Source organism: Microcebus murinus, chromosome 1, assembly GCF_040939455.1.
Source record: "Microcebus murinus isolate Inina chromosome 1, M.murinus_Inina_mat1.0, whole genome shotgun sequence".
Classification (NCBI taxonomy): Eukaryota; Metazoa; Chordata; class Mammalia; order Primates; family Cheirogaleidae; genus Microcebus; species Microcebus murinus.
The window spans coordinates 20498096-20519065 of NC_134104.1; the positions used below are offsets into that span (position 1 = coordinate 20498096).

Genomic DNA, 20970 nt, shown 5'->3' on the forward strand with positions numbered 1-20970 from the left:
AATAGTTGAGAGCAAATAGACAATTTATTTAGAAAACACAGCACAAAACTAATTATAGTGACTAACTATAATGACTAATTATATCATTATAAACCTATTTTGAATAGATATTATTCATTGAAAACATTCCTATACAGATATTTCCAGTCCCTTGTGGCTTCACTTATACATTATATCTGCCTTTATGAAGGAATAACCTAATCCTACATGATCATTTCCAAGGATGTCCTTGCCAACACACAAAGGTAAGATATAATTTAAAAAGTCATAATGATTTGAAAAATAAAACTGTATTTATAGATTAAACGATTATCTTTCTGTAAAATTCTAAATCTATAAAATCTATTAAATGTTTAAGTATAGTTACAAAGTTTGCAAAATAAAAAAATCAACATGATCTAACAAACTGCATTTCTGTTTAGCAACAAGCAATTGAAAATGAAACTTTAAAAAATTGTATTATACCATGAAAAAACAAAATTTCATCAACAAATTTAATCCTAAATTTCCTCGATATTAAAAAATGAAAAATATTTCTGACAAAAATTAAAGAAGACTATACAATGATTATAGATTAGATGATTCAATGGTATTGAAATTTAATTCTCTCAAACTTGTTGTACAGATTCAAAGAAATCCTCCCAAGATTTCTGCTGATATTTTTGATAAAAATTAAAATGATCCTAAATTTAGAGTTTTATTAACAAATTCTTAATTTCAGATATTTTATTTTTAATTTTAGAATATTTGTCTCATTTTATTATATCACAAAATATTTACATTTTCCCTTTTCCCTTCTATTTTCTTTATTTTAGAGTTTCACAGCTTCAAAACTACTGATATTTTTGAATGGGTGCTTCTTTGTTGAAGTTGGGAGCTATCCTGTGCATTGTAGGATATTTAAAAGGGTTCAAAGCCTTTGCTCGCTATATGAGAATTCAACCTCTTTCTCCAATTATAACAACAAAATATATCTTCAGAAATTTCCAAATATTCCTGTAAGAGAAAAACCACCCCTTATTGAACACCACTGCTTTATTTATTATATCAATCGTATGTATTTTTAAAGTTGCATGTGTCTCTGTGTATGTGTATTCATTTATTCCAGTATTTGTATTACTGATGATTTGTTTGGCTCTCATTTTTCTCTTGGTTTTTGGTCAGAAATTCTTGTCTTTCATCATGCCTTGAGTTTGCATCATGTTTTATTGAACTTAGTGTATTGTTTATTTAAACAATTATAAGTTTTTAATGTTATGTTCCTCCAAAAGGGTTCAAACTTTGCCACTTCTGTGGTAGTTTCTTCTCTGCAATGTTAGCCTTTCTAATCCCTATTGCTTCCAGAAGTCCCTTAAACATTTAAACAAAGATTTTTAAAATTATATACTTCTCTATTTAATCTCAGCAAAGATGTTGTACTATATATGTCATCTTAGAAGCAAAAGTACTTATTTCATATTCATGATTTATTTATGATTAATTCTGGGTAAGTTCCTGGTACACACATGCATGCGCATAAAAACCCACACATGTACACACGTATATAGCTCTTCATAAACTCTTCAACTATATCTAACAATATTATGTTTATAATATCCATTCATGTTTTCCCCAACCAATCTCTATGTTACTTCTAAATTTTTTAAATCATTTATTTCCTTACCTGGTTTCATTTTTGTTTTTCAAGTACTTACTATTTATTTTTTTATCTTTAACTCTATTTGAATCATCAAGGCACTTTTAGCTATTTTTCTTGAGGTGCTAAACTAATGCTTATTATTTATTCTTGTTGGGGTTCCCTGCCAGTGTTTTGTGTGTTTTTTTGTCAACAGAGTTCAGGATGAATTTCACTCTGTCACACATGGGAAACTTACAAATCCACTCTCAGCAAGTGAAGAGAAGCCATGTACATTTCATCCTTTTTTCAGCCCATGAGGAAGTATATCAAAGTTTGTATAATCTAGATAGGAGTTTTGTTATATGATCCCTGTGGAGAGACCATAACTTATCAGTGAGTATCCTGAGTTTTTTTTTAAATGAAAAAATACTTGGAGCACAATCTAGTCATTAATAGCCTTGCTGTGCTTTGGGACTGGGTTATATTTAATATTGTGCATTATAAAGGAATCTTCTTATTGATCTTCATTTCTCTGCATTCATCTCAGAGAAGTGAGAAAAAAAAAGTAGAACTATTAAACAAAATATTCATTTCACATAAATTTTCATGTATTTAGTACAGGAATTCCTGAACCAACTTAATATTTTTGCTGATAATGAAAAATGATAAAGGGTATATTTTTATGTGCATGATAGAATGTTAAAGTTTACATTTTTAAATTAATCACACCAAACTTTATTTAGTTACAATATTTACAAGTTCATCTTTCCCTTATACTCTCATTATTTGTAAGAAGGAAGTTATTTTGTCATTCCTCATCCTGACTTAGATATTGAGACATGCTCATTGCCTTCATATACAGAGTCATAGAACATTCCAAATTATCAAAGATGTGACAGACTTATTAGAATTGCAATGGCTAGTTTTCAGATTTATGTCAGCAAAAAACAATTGTCAATTTTCTTTTTTATTGATTTTATGGTTAATGCCTGACCATTTGTTTCTTTTCAGACAATAAAGAAAATTAAACTATGTACCTGTGGGTTATTTTGCTTTTGCTGTGGTTGTTGGTTTAAATGATTCAATCACAAATATTTTATCATTAATACATAAAGAACTGTGTTTATCTAGGCATCTTTAGAAATCAGAGAATACTTTCAGTATTTTCTTCAAGTTCTGAAATCCATTCTCTTAACAAGTATCTGATTATAGAGTATATATATATCCCTAGGAATATGAAAATAGTTATAATAATAGGACAAAACACTGACTTACTTAGTCTTACAGTATATAAATTGGAAAGGTAAAAATGAACAAGTAATATAGAAATAAAAGAAATACAAAATGAAATTAAGAAGATAGACATCATGAGTGGCAGGATTTTTGTTTCAAAATGTAAAATCAATGAAGATATTCATACAGTGTGAATATGGCTATTTAAATTGAGAAAAAAGATATAAAAAGACATTTTATTTGGAATTTTGAAATTTTCTAAGAATTATTGGAATGACATGATTTTTACACAAGCAGTTACACCCTTATCATCACAAAATGACACTGTTTCACAATGCTTTTTTTCTGGTTATAGAGAACTGTGTTGCTTTACATCAATTCTAGCTTTGTAAGGAAATAATGCCAATGAAAAACTAATATTGTAACTTAAATGTAGGCATGGAAAACCAAATACTGCATGTTCCCAGTTATAAATGGGAGCTCAGCTATAGGTAAACAAAGGCACACAGAGTGGTACAATGGACATTGGAAACTCAGAAAGGGGGAGCATGAGAAGAAAGTGAGGGAAGAAAAACTACGTACTGGGTGCAATTCACACTATTTGGGTGACGGGTACACTAAAAACCCAGATATCACGACTATATAGTTCATCCATGTAACCAAAAACCACTTGTATTTCTAAATCTATCAACATATAGATGAAAAAAACAAAATGAAATTGTAACAAAAACTAAAATTATCTACTTTTCTTGATAAAGTAATGTTTTGACCAAATATTATGTAATTGTATAATTATCTTATGAAAAGGGTAATTCACCTATTCATTTCATGTATTCATGTTTAATAAAGTCTTAGTCATATAAATACTACAAATAACTATAATTCCTAAATGGCTATCTTTAATACTTCATATTATGTGCAAACTCATTCTACAGGATGAAAGTAACAATCTGTTTCCTATGAAAGGTCTAATATTTCTGATCCACATTTATTGATTAAAGAGTGTTCAGATTAGATGTAATCTGATTCTTCATAACTTTTTTTAAAGTCTCAATAAAATACACAGCCTAGTTTTGTACTACAAACTTCCTTTTAAGAGAAATGTTTTCTTACATCAGTATCCTTCTCAGTTATGCTTATCTTATAGATGTTTAATAGTCAAGGTGTTTGGAATGTCATCAAAAAGTATATGATAAATCAGTGTTGATAATTTTGTGAGTTTAAAGAAGACTTAGCTAGTGACTTAATCAGGTTTATTTCTCTAATTGCTGGCAAATGCTGCCAATTCTCTTGATAATGATTGAGTATTCCATATCAAGCTTCCTGAGGATAAAAGAAGAAAAAAAATAGGCATTTACTTAATATTACCATGCTGGGTAAAAATTATTAGAAATAACTAAAACTAATGCATCAGAGAATGTTAACTGTCCTTCATATCCATTATTCTCTTTTTTTATTTTAGTAAGAGAACATCTCCCACCTGAATTCTTTTTTAAGTGAGGATTTAAAAAAAAATTTTTGTACATTTAAGGTGTACAAGTATAGTTTTGTTACATGGATTTATCGCATAATGTTGAGTCTTGGCTTTTAGTGTAACTTTCACCTGAATAATGTACATTGTACCTGTTAAGTGATTTCCTATCCCTCACTCTCCTCCCACCCTCCCACTCAGAATTCTTGATGAGCTTGTGGCCACATTAGGAGAAATTACATTGCAGTCTCTTTTAAATACTTTTGATTTGCCAGGACAATAAGTTCTGGATATTACCATGTGATTGGAAATCATGATAAAATGTTTTCACTCTCTATAAAAACAAACAAACAAACAAACAAACAAAAACTTGCCTGAAAAAATGTCCCCTATTTTCTCTTAGCTGGGATAAGACAGAGATTAGAAAATAAGAGTTTAGGATGATAGAGATTAGCCTTATAATTCTTACCTTTGAGAAAGAAAAATAAAAACAAACAAATAAGCAAATAAACCCCACAAACTCCTAACTTACTTAATCTGTTGCGGGTTTTTTTTTAATTAGAAATCTAGCATATAACGTGAACTCTAAGTGTTGGAGGAGAAAAAAAATGGGAAGTGCCCATATCACTCCTATTGCACACAAACACATGCATGCACATATACACACATGCATGCACACACTCTAATGTGTTTTCTTTGGTATAAATATTAGAAAATTATCCTTCAAATAGATTCCTAATATTCTCCCTTACCTAAATACAATGTAAAATTATGTGCTTCCCATTTTCCTTTAAGAAAATCTACATCTTAGCATATTTTTTGTCTACTATATAGTTTATATAAGTTAGTATGAAAAAAAAATAGAGAATTTTAGGGAGTGTACTTAACAACTACTTTGACACCTGTAGTATGTTCTCAGACTCCCCTGTATGAATCAAACACAGGAGGCACTTTCAGGAAAGTGAGAAGACAAAGAGTTTACATGTGCAGTGACAAGGAGAAAATAATCAAAACAGGGAAAAGCACGTATTTGATATATATTTAAATTCACAGTGTTTATAATTATGATTGCAGATGTTTTTACCACATTTTCTTTCTTATAATATTACTGTAAAATGTCACATCACTTAAAAAACTTACAGACATACAGTTATAATTGTGTATGAATCACTAAAGTACTGAGCTCAGCAGAATTTTCTTATACTTGTTGAATATACTTGTTCTCTTATACTTGTTAAATAATCTTGCACATTGTTCATGATCTTATGGTCTCACAATCTCAAAGACCCAAAATCTAAGTAGTTCACATCCCACAAGACTTACAACCTTACAATCTTGAAGTGTGTTGGTCTCACAGGCTCAAACTTCCAGAAGTCTTTAGGTTTAGCAATTTAAGGTCTTCAAGTTACAAAGAGCGCCAGTCTGATGGAGTTTGGTACCAGGGATATTTTGGAAGGAGAGATCAAATCAAAATCAAGATCATGAACTTGGCCTTCTATGAAAATTTAAACTTGTAAGCCCTGAGACTCTGAAACTGTGTGATCTGCTTACAATTTCCAGCTCCATTCTAACTGCCCCTTAACAAAATTTCCATTTGGGGAATTTATGGAGGGAGGGAAGTTTCTTTTTCTCTCTTGCCCTTTCTCTCTCTCTCTCTCTCTCTCTCTCTCTCTCTCTCTCTCTCTCTCTCTCTGTGTTTGCATATGTGGGATTTTTTTGGAGCCTTTAGTTATATATGATTTTTTTTGTATGATGGAAGTATACCAATTTTACTTTGTTTTTGTATGTGTGACATCATTTTTCTAAATGAGTTTTTTTATTTTTTTTGAGACAGAGTCTCACTCTCTTGCCTGGGCTAGAGTGCTATGGCGTCAGCCTAGCTCATAGCAACCTCAAACTCCTGGGCTCAAGCTATCGTCCTGCCTCAGCCTCCTGCGTAGTTGGGATTATAGGCACATACCACCCTGCCTGGATAATTTTTTCTTTAGTTGTTTTGGCTAATTTATTTCAATTTTTAGTAGAAATGAAATCTCACTCTTGCTGATCTGGAACTCCTGAGCTCAAGCAATCCTCCCGTCTCAGCCTCCCAGAGTGCTAGGATTACAGGCCTGAGCCACCACACCTGGCCTTACTGAGTTTTTGTAGTACAACTTCCACTTGATATATAATGACACTTTTAAGCGATGCCAAATTGCTATATCATCAGCATTTTATTTCCAGATTATTCTGCTGTTACTTTGATGTATATATTTCTTTTTGTGTGCCAATACCACAAAGTCTGTAATTGCTCTAGAATTGAAAATATCTTGCTAAGTCATAGGAGAATACTACTTTCTTAATCTCTTTTAATCAATTATCTTATTATAGGAGATTCAGTCTTCAAAATACATTTTATGGTTGGGTTGTAAAGTTGGATTCCTTGAAATTGAATTGGATTTACAAATCAATTTGTGGCTATTATCACACAGCATGTCTTTATTAGCCTTCCCACTTAGAAACATCATAAATATTTCTATTTCTCGGAGTCTTACTTTATGTATCGAAATGGACTTTTATTATAGTTTCCATAAAATTCTTGATAATTCTAAAGTTTTATACTTTGTAGAGTTACCTGCTAAGTAATCTTTTATTTTGTGTTGAAAAAATTGCTATTTGACTGTGTTATTAATTTTCTTACATTATTTTATATTCTGACACCTTAGATTCTTGTATGTTTTGTACCTCTCTGTTAAACATCTTGTGTTTACTATGAAGATTGTCATAGTTTTTAAAAATTGTGAAAGTTTTGTATCTTTATTTTGAAAACCTTTTTATTGTGCTTTTATTTATTACTTTATTGGCTTGGACCTTCAGGAGAATGTTGATAAAATGGATTCTTGAATTTAATGACATAGCTCCTAACATTCTCACTTCATTTAACATGTATATTAAGCTCTTTAATAGATATTCTTTAAAAATATGAATTTGTATTATTAATGTGTTACATTTTATCAAAATAATTTCTATATGTTATAAATATTCTATGGTATATATTTATTTTTATTTTTAATTGATACATTATGTTATTGGCCTTTGCTAGATTGAATATTCCTGTTGGTTTTCATGAAATTGCCATTACTTATTACCAAGAAGTTTTTAGTTTTTTAAAATAGATTTTCTAAACCACCTCCCGTTGTGTTCTTCTGTAGTGTGAACTTTGTGTTTTGTTTATATATATATATATATATATATATATATATATATATATATATGGCTTGGATGTACTCATTATATATTTCAGAGTGTGTCATATCTAAAATTGTATACATATCTAAAAAGTTATTGTCTTTAAAATTTATAAAGCTTTGTCATAGTATCTATTTAATTCCTTAAGACTCAAATATAAGATTTGTTAGACCTATTTTTTTTCTGGATTGTTATTTACTTATGGCTTCTGCTATGTTTTTAACATTAGCTTCTAATCTCAGTTTTTGCACTGCATCTGTGAATGTAGTTGAGTCATAATTTACAAGGAGGCTGTAGGGGGAGAAGTTCTAAAATCTAGGAATCAGAATGTCAGAATGTTCATTAAATTACAACAACTAATGAAGTGGAGGAATCCAACACATATCACTTGTTTAGAACAAGAATGAAAGATTAATGAAAACATAGCCTTTGGAGTTCGGTTGAAGTATTCTATTCTGTTTCAGCTGGTTTTATAGCCCCGTCTCAAAAACCTACTCCAGCTTGAGTGATACATTCAGAGAAACCACAGGGATTTGGAAACCACCGATAGAATACTTCAAAGTAGGAACTGAAAATAGTGTTCCCATATAAATTTAAATGAAGATCAGTACATATCAGCTGTCTTTTGCCTTATATATTTCAAGCATATGGGAATAAATAATCTAAAATTGGTAAATTGAAATTTTTGGCCTCAAACGCATGTGAGCAAAAGATCACATCAACTGCAAATTGCCTCAGAGATTAGACACTATTGACACAGCCTACATCTTAAATTTGATAAACAGCAGGACTGAAACCTCTGGGACAATGATAAAAGTCAAAAACAAACTCAGCAATAGACTCCTAGGCTCAAGAAATCCTAACAGAACTTACCTGAAGTATGTGCATCTTTCGTTTCTCAGTCCTGGTTTCTGGCAGTCATTTACAAGAAATTTGGAAGTAGATTCAATGATGTATGCCATATATTGATTACAGGATCTTTTACTTAATACTGATTCTGATTAAAGTTTGCTGGCGATGAAAAAGATTGACTGCATTCAGAAAATCTCTCACACATTCAGACTTTATTCATCCCCTTTTACCAATGCCATGTCCATCCCTTTCAGCCTTTTGTTTGTTCTGTGCAGCAAACTGCTATAAAATTCCTCCACACTTCTTTCATCAAGGTGCTGCTAGCTGATTTGAGTTTCTTCTCCTAATTCGTGTTTAATCTCATATGCATTCAATACCAGTACTATAATTCAAAGTTCTTATCAGCGGGAAAATTGGAATGGAAACATGAACAGTTAAAGCTTTGACCTGGACATTTCTCTCCAACTAGTCAGAATAAGATAATTTTGACTGTGTTGAAATCTGTGTTGAGAGTAACACAAATCATTACTAACTCATACTAGACTTCTTGTTTAGTCTCTTTTTCCTGGTAAAGTCTAGGTTCGTCGGCTTTCTTTTTAATTTAATAATTGAACTTGTATTTCAACTAGTTAACATCGTTGGCTTGACCTTCTCCTATTAAATAAGTGCATATTTTGATCCAGATTAAACATCGTAACAATTTCCTACTCTTAGAGTTTTTTTTTTTACACATACTGTCTTTACGATAAATTATGAAACTCAAATTTGTTTCAGTAGTTCAGAAAAGAGTGTGCAGGATAAAGGCACATGTAGAAGTTGTAGAGAAAAACAGGAAAGACATAATCTCATTCTTTTTCTTCAGTTTTCAATTTGAGCCAGGTTTCTAAAGTTACAGGGTCTAATTTATTGAATGTAAGTGAATAAAATTGATTGAATTAATTTTATTAGAAATAAAAGGATAGCAGAAGAGTCTTTTACCTTTAACAACTGATTTTATAAAGCTCTTATTTATAGCGAAGTTAGTTAAAACCAGGGGCAATCAACATACATTGCACAGCCATGTTCAGTGGCTCATGCCTATAATCCTAGTGATCTGGGAGACCAAGGCAGGAAGATCTCTTGAGCTCAGGAGTTAGAGATCAGTCTGAACAAGAGAGAGACCTTTTCTCTACTAAAAATAGAAGAAATTAGCCAGGTGTGGTGGCACATGCCTGTAGTTCCAGCTACTCAGGAGGCTGAGGCAAGTGGATCACTTGATCCCAGGAGTTTGAGATTGCTGGGGGCTAGCCTGATGCCACTACACTCTAGGCTGGGCAACAGAGTGAGACTCTATCTCACACACACACACAAAACAAATCTATTGCATGTATGGTTTAGCAAAGGAATATTTACTAGTCTCCTTTTATTATTTTTTTTACCACATTTATAGAGTTTATAGATTATGGAACAATTGCAGACTTTACCCTTCTATTAGGAATTTATCTAGTAAGACTCAGTTACTTTAATGTATGAATTTTCCTGCAGGAAAAAAACATGCAAAAATCCACTTTTAGTTTTTAGTATACTCCCTTTTTTCAATATAAAATTAGAATAATATTAGTTCTCCAGGGAGAAAGAGTGACAGAAAATTGATAACATATCCTGTGAATAGTGCTGAAGAAGGAGAAGAAATATATTGTCTATGATCATTCAAAAACTGATTGCTAGCAGTTGAACCAGTAAGTTCTAGTGAGTCTGGTAAATAAATGGTTTTAATCCTTTGGATGATAAGGCCACTCATACCTACATTATGCCCTGACAATCTGTTGTAAAATATTAATAATTGAGTAAATAATTCCAAAGGTTTTAAGCCCTTCTTAATTATGATATACAATGATACTACAAATCCTTAATATATATTTTCTTGGATAAGATTTATCTTAACTAAGAAGGTAGACTAAGCATGTAGAAAGAAGGAAACCTACAGATAATACTGTAATTACTATGTGTATAATCAGATCTTAGAAGCTTATACTTAAAATAATTTCCAGAAAAATACAACTCTTTTATAATACAAAAGAAAAGCTAGAATGGATATGGTTCTTTTATATTTTGTGTAAGCTTCTTACACATTGCTATAATTATATTTTAAGTTTAGATTTTCTAAAAATGCATATCATTGTGGAAAATTAAAAAGATAAATTCATTACCATATTATGAGAATGTATGAAAATATGCTTGTGTGATTATGGTTGAATTAAATACAGTAGTGGTTTCAAATTCCATTGATAACAAAGTGATTTATAGAGATAAAAGATGTCTCGGTCATCTTGTTGCTGAAGGACGCATCCCAAAATTTAGTGGTTTAAACATTAACTTCTTAATCAGCTCACAACATGTTATATGAGTTCACCACTTGATTCTTCAGTCTGGGAGAGATCAGATTACAGATGCTAGATTTATCCATATATTTGTTGTCAACTGGTAGGTCAGCTTGCATCCAGACAATCAAGGATGTCTTCATTCACCAGTGAGGCTTTCACAGACTGTTGGGTAGGGTGACAGATACACCTGAGTTTTATTTCTCTTATCCTTTGACAAGTTAGCCTGAATTTCTTCAACTACTGATCGCATGTTTACAAAAGCTGCACGAGAAGCTACCCCCAATATACAAGCACTTGTCAAGCCTTTGTGTCACTTTACTATAAAGTTGCATTACCAAAGAAAGTCACATAACCATTCCAGGTTCAAGAGATGAAACAATATACCCACCTTCATAGAAAGAGAATTTGTGAGTATTTGGTAATAAATCATAATGCTTCTTTGGCTTTGGCTCCAATTTATTTATATTTCTCTCATATGGAAAAAAATATGCTGAATCTTATCCCAGGGATCCAAAATATCTCATACAATTCTGCCCTCAGGATGGATTCCAAAATTTTATTATCTAAAATTATTTTAGATAGATATTTTAGAATTGAAAATGCTTTTTTTGATCTAAAGAGACAAGTCACCTGTAGCCTTCCTACACACACACTCCCAATATTCAATGATGTGCTAGACATGTACATTAGACACATATGAAAACCATCCAAGTTAGAGCAAGTAATAATTTTGCAAGCTGTTTTACTACAAAATGACAAGGGTCACCATTTTTCCATCTCATTATATAGTGATTTCCTCATCTATTTTTCCAGGCCCCACTCACAGATTATGCATAGTTTTTTCAGCTTCACTTAATAATTTCTTTACTTCTTTTTCCAGTCATCACTATCTCCCATTCCCAAAGTAAACAACACTTTTAAACATAATAATTTTTGAATTATCTATTGCTGTACATAAGTACCCCTCAAATGTCAACAGTTTAAAACAGTAATCCTGTATATAACTCTTAATTATATGGGTTAGTTGGAAAGTTCTTTTTAACTGAGCCAGTCTAGTTGTTCTCTGCTATCAACGAATAGCTGAATGATTTGTGACTAGCTCACATGACTTACAGTTGGCAGGCTCCTGGCAAATCGGAAGGTACTGGTTCATGTGTCTCTTGACAACAAGGAGGATAATTTGGGCTTCTTTATATGGTAGTTGAAAGGTCAAGACATTGTAAGATAGAGTAAACATCAATACTTAAGCACTTCCCAAGTCTCTGCTTTTATCATGTTTGCTAATGTTACTTTGGCCAAAGCAATTCATATAATCATTACAAATTTAAAAGTTGGAGAAATAGACTTCACTTCTTGAAAAAAGTTAAGGAATTTGTAGTAATTTTTGCTATCTATCATAATGAGTTCAATAAAGAAGGAAGTCTCTCTTCTGATTTACATTAATATAATACTCTTACTTTTTCTGTGAGACCAAACAGCCACAAAGAAGGTAGGAAATGCAATATATCCAGTCTCATTCTCATATGTGCCATCTATTCAACTCTCTGGCCTTTCAATTCCTTGACCTTTTTGTCAATAATAAAACTTTCTTCATTCATAACCCATACTCCACTATTCTCATGCTTAGGTCTTGATCATCACCAATTACTGCACCACCTCCAGAAATTTAGATTGATGTATTCTATGCTATAAATTACAATTGCTATCTTTGCAACTTATTTCCTTTAATTCCCCCCACTTAAAATGAAAATATTCATGTTATTTTCAAATATGACTTCTGTCGTGGAACAAACGCAGTACAGACAGCTTGAAATATCAAGAAAGTGTTTGGGAAGGATGTGGCTAATGAACACACAGTACTTAGATGGTTTGAGAAGTTCTGTTCTGGTGATTTTAACTTGAAAATGAGCCATGTGGGCAACCTGAGATCAACGTGGAAAATGATGAGCTGAAAGCTATAGTGGAAGTGAATTGTCTCAAACTATGCATGAATTAGCAACAAGGTTTTTTTGTTTTGTTTTGTTTTTTTTAGACAGAGTCTCGTTCTGTTGCCAGGGGGAGAGTGCCATGGCATCAGCTAGCTCACAGCAACCTCAAACTCCTGGGCTCAAGCAATTCTCCTGCCTCAGCTTCCCAAGTAGCTGGGACTACAGGCATGTGCCACTGTGCCCAGCTAATTTTTTCTAGATATTTTTAATTGTCCAGCCAATTTACTTTCTATTTTTAGTAGAGATGGGGTCTTACTCTTGCTCAGGCTAGTCTCAAACTCCTGAGCTCAAACAATCCTCCTGCCTCAGCCTCCCAGAGTGCTAGGATTACAGGCGTGAGCCACTGCACCTGGCCAGCAACAAGGTTTAACAATTTTATTTTATCCAAATTTATTCCAATAAATTTGGACCATTTGAAACAAACAAATTGGCAAGGTAAAGAAGTTGGATAGATGGGTACTGCATGAAGTGTCAGAAGAGAAATTGTCTTGAAGCTTGACTTTCTTTGCTATCACAACATAAAGGAGAACCATTGCTACACCATATCCTGTGTGATGAAAAATGAATACTTTTTGACACTTGCAAACATTGAGCACAATGGTTAGATAAAGATGGAAGTGCTAAAACACAGTTGAAAACAGAATATTCATCAAAAAAAGCTAACGGTGTCTGTTTGGTGGTCTAGGACTGATATTATCCGCCATAGCTTCATGAAACCTGGTCAATCAGGTTACAGTGGATGTCTACTGCAACCAATTGGATGACATGATAAGGATGCTTGCAATTAAGCAGTCAAGATTGGTCAATAGAGACAGGCCAATCCTCTTGCAAGATAATGCTCGACCACATGTTGCATAAACACTACTACTCAAATTACAGAAGCTGGACTTGGAAACTCTCGGTCATCCACTGTATTCACCAGACCTTGCACCAACTGACTACCATTTCTTCCAGGCTGTGGACTACTTCTTGCAAGGAAAAATATTCAATTCTCAACAAGCTGTGGAAAATGACTTTTCCAATTTCATTGCCACTCTCTCTTCAGGTTTCTTAGCTGCTGGCATAAACAAGCTATTGTTAAGGTGGCAAAACTGTGTTGATAGTTTAGGGGCATATTTTTATTAATTGTACTCTCTCTTGTTCGAGATATAATAAACTATACTTTTGATTCCAAATCAGACATGTCATTATTTAATGACTTAATAGCTCCGCAAAGAGTTACTATGTCTTTTTTTGCAAGAGCATCTAAGGAAAAAGGGTCAATTCCCTTTTGATTAATAATAACAAATCCTTTATCTGAATCACTGCAGACTGCTTTTTTCAGTTCTTTCATTTTTTACCAGGAAGTTTTTAGTTATCCATAGCTTCACAAAAATTGCTCTAAAACATTTGAAAGAAAATCACAAGCCAAATGTGTATTTGAAAGGCCGAGCAATAAAAATAAAAGAAGAAGTGTCAAAGTGAGATGTCAGATATCAACTGTCCAACTTTGTACTTAAGATAATCAGACATTCATACTTAATAACTTAATACTGGGAGAAATATGGAGAGGCTGACTTTTGCTTGTGGTGGGGTAGCTCTAAATTTTTTTGATCACCTAAATTTTGACTGTTTGGGACATGTAAAACTTGTCTATGAGCATACATTGGGAGAAGAGACGTTCACCTTTATGAAGAAATGTAACAATCCTCACTCTCTCACATTATTGGTCAAAGGACCAAATAATCACACACACACACACTCACATCAACGATGCAGTAAGAGATGGCTTGAGGGCTATCAAAAATACTATTGATCATGACTGTGTGGTTCTAGTTGTTGGTGCAGTAGAAGTGGCAATGGCAGAAGCCACGATTAAATATAAGCCTGTAATAAGGGTTAAGGCCCAAGTTGGTGTCCACACATTTGCCGTTGCATTGCTCATTATTCCCAAGATTCTTGATCAGAGCTCTGGTTTCGACCTTCAGAAAACTTTAGTTAAAATTCAGGCTGAACATTCAGAATCTAGTCAACTTGTGGGTGCTGACTTGAATGCAGGTGAACCAATGGTAGCAGCAGAAGTAGGCATATGGGATAACTATTGTGTAAAGAAACAGCTTCTTCACTCCTGCACTGTGATTGTCATCAACATTCTCCTGGTTGATGAGAAAATGTGATCTGGAATGTCTTCTCTGAAAGGTTGAATTGAAGCTTCCCTTGTATCTGAATCTCAAAGACTCTACAAAATGATTCTGAGGAAGAAAGCTGTGGAATTTTTGCCCAAGCTTCAAGTAGTTTTCAAAGAAATTTTCTTTTGCCATATGAAAATAGAGAGAGAGAGAGAACACTGGCACCTATTCAAATTCTAAAGTTCGGAAATCATAATTACAGTATTTTTTTTAATTGCACTGAAATACAACACACACATAAAAGCCAGGTCCTTTTTATCCAGTAAACAGGATATTTTGCTTTAACTGCAGCGACATAAAATTACATGTTATAATTCACTACTTCTTCCCAATCTCATATTCCTACGGCTTCAAGTAACATTTGTGTACAGATTGCATCTGGAATTACACAGCCAATCTCCATTTCTCCCCAAGCCTTACTTTTGTATTCAACTTTCCACCTAACATTTGCTCTTGGATGACAATAAATAAGCATCCTTCACACTTCCAAAGTAAAGTTTCAATTTCAACATTCCCATATGCCCACGAGTCTTCTCCATACCAGTAAATGACTTCAAAAATCATCCAGTTAATCAAAGAGAGAAAAAAATTCAAGAAACCTCAGAATCACCTTAATGGTCTTACTTTCTCTCCATATCACATACTGACCTTACTTCTAAAATTCACTCCACATTAGGTGGATTTTTCACTAGCTCCATTGCTACTATTACCACCCTTCTTATTGGGACTATACAGGCTTCTGTTCATCAACTTATTAATACCCTTTCTTCCACACACAGCATTGAGAGTCATCTTTAACAAATATAAATGAGATCATGTAATTTTTCTTCTATTATGACCCCAATAATAACTTCCTATCAAACTCAAATACAATCCAAAGTCAAAGGTATTACATGATGTCACCCATGTTTGCCTTTCTAAATGCAAATCCTGCTACTTTCTTCTTCATCATCTTGTTCTAAACATACTCACTCCATTGAACCCCTGTTTCATTAGCAGCTAGCTGCATGCAAGGATAATCTGTCAGCCATTTGTCTCAACTTCACTGTGTATCTCTCACTTTATTAACCAGTTTTCCTCTCATCCCTGCTCCAGAGGCATGGAAACCCTTTTATGAGGCCATTTTTTCAGGGTAACACAGACGAATACAATTATTAGCGTCACTAGCGCTTATTGGCTTTGGTGGATGATGTTATTCCAGAATCCCCCAACAGGCTTCCTATTGCCCATGTAAGTGGGATGATGATAACTATTGGCCCATAGTAGCATTATAATTGCTAAGGTTGTTATAGGCAGTTCATTGCAATTTGGTATAGGCAGAACATGAAGCATTGGTTTGTACACTAACTGCACATATTATTAATATGAAGGTAATAGTAAGATTAAGGGCTGTGCAATTAGTTTTCCTTAATTAGCCATTTTAGAAGTTGAGGAAAAAGAAAGTGGCATGAAGAAGAAAATCCTACACGCTGCAAGGCAAAAGTAACAAGATACTTACAAAGGAATATCCATCAGACTAACAGCAGACCTCTCAGCAGAGATCTTTCAAGCCAGAAGATATTGGGGTCCCATTTTTAGTCTTCCTAAACAGAGTAACTCTCATCCAATAATTTTGTATTCTGCAAAAGTAATTAATTAATTCCTTCATTAATGAAGGAGAAACACATTTTTTCCCAGACAAGCAAACACTAAGGGAAAATGTCACTACTAGACCCACCCTAGAGAAAATGCTTAAAAGTGTTCTGTACATGGAAAAGAACAATCTATACCACCAACATAAAAACACCCAAAAGTTACATCTCATGATGCTTATAAAACAGTAACAGAGGGAGAAAACAAAGTAACTAGATAACATTCAACATGATGAACAAAACATATCAAGACTAATGCTGAATGTAGATGGTCTTAATGCTCCATTAAAGAGATATAAACTAGTTAAATGGATGAATTAACACACCCCATGTATCTGCTGCTTTCAAGAAACCCATCTAACTCACAAGGATACTCATAGATTCATGGTAAAGGGATGGGAAAATATTCCATGCAAATAGAAACTGAAAGCAAGCAGGAATAGATATCCTCATATCAGACAAAATAGAATTGAAATCAACAATGGTTAAAAAAAGAGACAAATACAGTCATTATATATTGATAAAGAGGACAATTCAGCAAGATATAGCAACCTTGCATATATATGCACATAACACAGGTGCTCCCTGATTCATAGATCAAATATTGCTAAATCTAAGCAAAGAAATAAAGAGCAACATCATAATTGCTGAGGACTTTAACATTCCACTGACAGAATTAGATCATTGAGAAAGAAGATCCAAAAAGAAACAATGGATTTAAACATGAATCTAGAACAAATGGACCTAAGAGATATCTACAGAGCATTCTATCCAAAAACTGTATAATATATATCCCTTTCATCAGCACATGTGACACTTTCCAAGACAGATCATATGTTAGATTAAATCTCAGCAAATTCAGAAAAATCAAAGTCATTCCATGTATCTTCTCAGATCACAGTGGAATAAAATTAGAAATCAACTCTCAGAGGAACTCTCAAATCTACATAAAGTCATGGAAACTAAACAACCTGCTGCGGAAAGATCCTTGGGTCAATGAAGAAATTAAGATGGAAATAAAAAGATTTTTCAAACTGAACGACAATCATGTGTACAAGCATCTAAAATCTATGCAATATAAAAGAAGTAGTAGTAAGAGGGAAGTATGTAGCCTTAAATGCTTGCATCAAAAAGACAGAAATATCACAAATTAAAACAAACTAATATCACACCTTAAGAAAATAGAAAAAAAAAAAGAACCCAAACTGAAATATAGCAAAAGAAAAGAAATAACAAAGCTCAAAACAGAACTAAATAAAGTGGAAACAACACAAAAAACCCCACAAAGGATCACTAAAAAGTTGTTTCTTTGAAAAGATAAACAAAATTGATAGACCACTAGCTGTATATTAATGAGAAATAGAAGACATGAACCCAAATTAGCTCAATCAGAAATGAAAAAAGAGACATTACAACTGATACCACAGGAATACAAAATAACATCTATGACTGCTATGAAAACATTTACATGCACAAAGTAGAAAATTCAGAGGAAATTGATAAATATTGGAAATACATGATTTCCCAAACTTCAATAAAAAGAAGTATAAATCATGAACATACCAATAAGAAGTAATGAGATTGAAACTAATAAATATCCTCTCAACCAAAAATAGCCTGAGATCAGGGTTGGTTCACAGCTGAATTTCCCCAGACTTACAAAGAATTGGCACACATTCAACTGAAACTGCTTCATGACATTGAGAAGGAGAGAATCTTCCCCAAGTGATTCAATGAAGCCAGTATCACCCTGATACCAAAGCCGAGAAAGGACACAAAAACAAAAGAAAACTACCTACAAACTAATATCCCTTATGAAATAGATGCAAAAATCCTCAACATAACACTAGCAAACCAAATTCAACAGCCCATCCAAAAGATAACGCACCATGATCAAGTAGGTTTCATCCCAGGGATGCAAGGATGTCTTGATATACACAAATCAATAAATGTGATTCACCACATCAACAGAATTAAAAGCAAAGATCCTATGATCATCTCAACATACGTGAAAAAAACACTTGATAAAATCCAGCACCCATCCATGATTTTTTGAATATGACCTTGAAAGCACAGGCAACAAAAGGAAAATAGATAAATGATATTCCATCAAGCTGAAAAGCTTCTGTATAGCAAAGGAGCAAATTAACAGAGTGAAGAGAAAACCATAGATCAGTAGGAAATATTTGCAAACCATACATCTGATAAAGGTTAATGTCCAAGGTATATAAAGAACCCAGACAACTCAATAGTATGAACAAATAACTCAGTTTAAAAATGAACGAGGACTAGGAATAGACATTTCTAAAAAGAAGACATACAAATGGCCAACAAGTTTATGAAAAAATTATTACCATCACTAATCATTAGAAAAATGCAAATCAAAACCACAATGGAATATTACTTTGAACTGTTAGAATGGCCATTATGGAAGTGATATGTGTTGACAAGCATGTAGAAAATTTAAATCCCTTGTACACTGTGGGTGGGAATGTAAATTAGCGCAGACATTGTGGAAAATAGTATAGAGGTTTCTCAAAAAACTACAGATAGAATTACCATATGATCTAGCACATCCACTTCTGGGCATATGTGCAAAGGAATTGAAATTAGTATGTTGAAGAGATATCTGCTCTCCCATGTTCATTTCATCATTATTCACAATAATCAAGATATGGAATCAACCTAAGTTCAAATCAATGGATGAATGAATAAAGAAGATGAGGTGTATATGCTCAATGGAATACTATTCTGCCTTGATAAGAAGGAAATGCTGTCACTGCAGACAACATAGATTAATTTGGATGACATTATGCTAAGTGAAATAGTCCAGGCATGGAAAGACAAATACTCCATGATCTCACTTATACATAGGATGTAAAAAAGTCAAAACTATACAAATAAAGAGTAGAATGGTTTTCACCAAAGGTTTAAGGTGGGGTGGGCAGGGAAGAATGAGATGTTTACCAAAAGGTACAAAGTCTTAGTTAGACAGGAGGAATACATTTTTGAGGTCTAGTTGCAAATCATGGTAACCACAGTTAGTAATAATGTATTACATATTTTAAAATTCCTGAAAGAGTAGATTTTAAATGCTCTTGCTACAAAATAATAATCATATGAAGTGATGGATGGATATGATAATAAGTTAATATAAATCATTCCACAATGTATACATATATGAAAACATCACATTTTACACCATAAAGATATAGTTATTATTTGTCACTTAAAACATTTTTAAAAGCTTTTAAATGGCAGTGTTCCATTTATATACAGCCCCTCCAAAAAATTCAAGATTAAGATTGTAGTCTTCCAACACTATAGCTTCAAGAGCGATATCATTAATTTAAATAAGGGACCTATGGCAAGGAAATAATGAAGTTATAGATATGTGAAACAAACTAGAATAAATTTATAAGAAACTTACTATATTATAACAAAGTTATGCTGCTAAAAACAATTTAAAAGACAAGATTAAAAAAAACCTATTGGAAACTTGACATCTTTGGATTCAAACTTACATAAGGATAAAATAAAACTTGTATTCATCCAAAGAAAATTACAGTTTTAGAATTTTTTCTATCTTTTCAAATTCATTCAAGAATCTATTATGTTTCTATTAATTATACACAATATAGTTGTTTTATAATACATTATATGAATCCTATATTTTCTGCCAATTTAAACCAAACTATTCTTTATTTTGATGAGTTCTATCACATATTTTTAACTACTTAACCTGCTTTCTTTTCCTATATTACTCTCTCATCTGATATTCAGTACATTTAACTGAATGATTTTTAGTTCTGAGTAGAGCTTGTTAGCTTGAAACTTCCAGAAGTTTCTGAAAATTTGTTTTCTTCTTTAACACAATGATTACTTAAGCTTCTTTTATATATATTTCACACATATTAACCACATTTTAGTTGCTTCCAACTTTGTTAATTGTCTTTCCCTTTCATAATACTAAAATCTGATAATTCAACTACTATACGGTTTCATTTTCCTGATTTTTAAGATTATCAATAGTCTTTCATTTGACATTTGATTTTAGGTTTCTATTAACTGAATGAAAGAGTGTATTTTGCCATTGTGGTAGATTTCTATCAATAGCACTTAAATCAATTTTATAGTCATCATTCAATTTATATATATAATTATTGATTACATTTAAATTATGTGACAAATAATTAATGGCAATGTGTCTGGCAATTCTTCCTTCTATATCTTGGGGTTTGCTAATTTAGCTGTTTTTTTTTAATGAATTTGCTTATGACTATATTCTGATTGTTATACACAATCCACTTTTGATATTTGGTTAAAATACTACCTTGGATGCTTTTAATGCTGTTACCTCTATTTTCATTTGCAAATGTTTGCTAGGTACATATTTGTACATATTTAGTTTTAAAGTGTAT

At 32.5% G+C, this 20970-nt stretch overlaps 1 pseudogene; it reads left to right on the plus strand.

Annotated features, from left to right (window-relative positions):
- The first annotated feature begins 207 nt into the window (after nucleotides 1-207).
- LOC105855095 (T-complex protein 1 subunit zeta pseudogene) lies at nucleotides 208-14933 on the plus strand (annotated as a pseudogene).
- Nucleotides 14934-20970: the final 6037 nt, after the last annotated feature.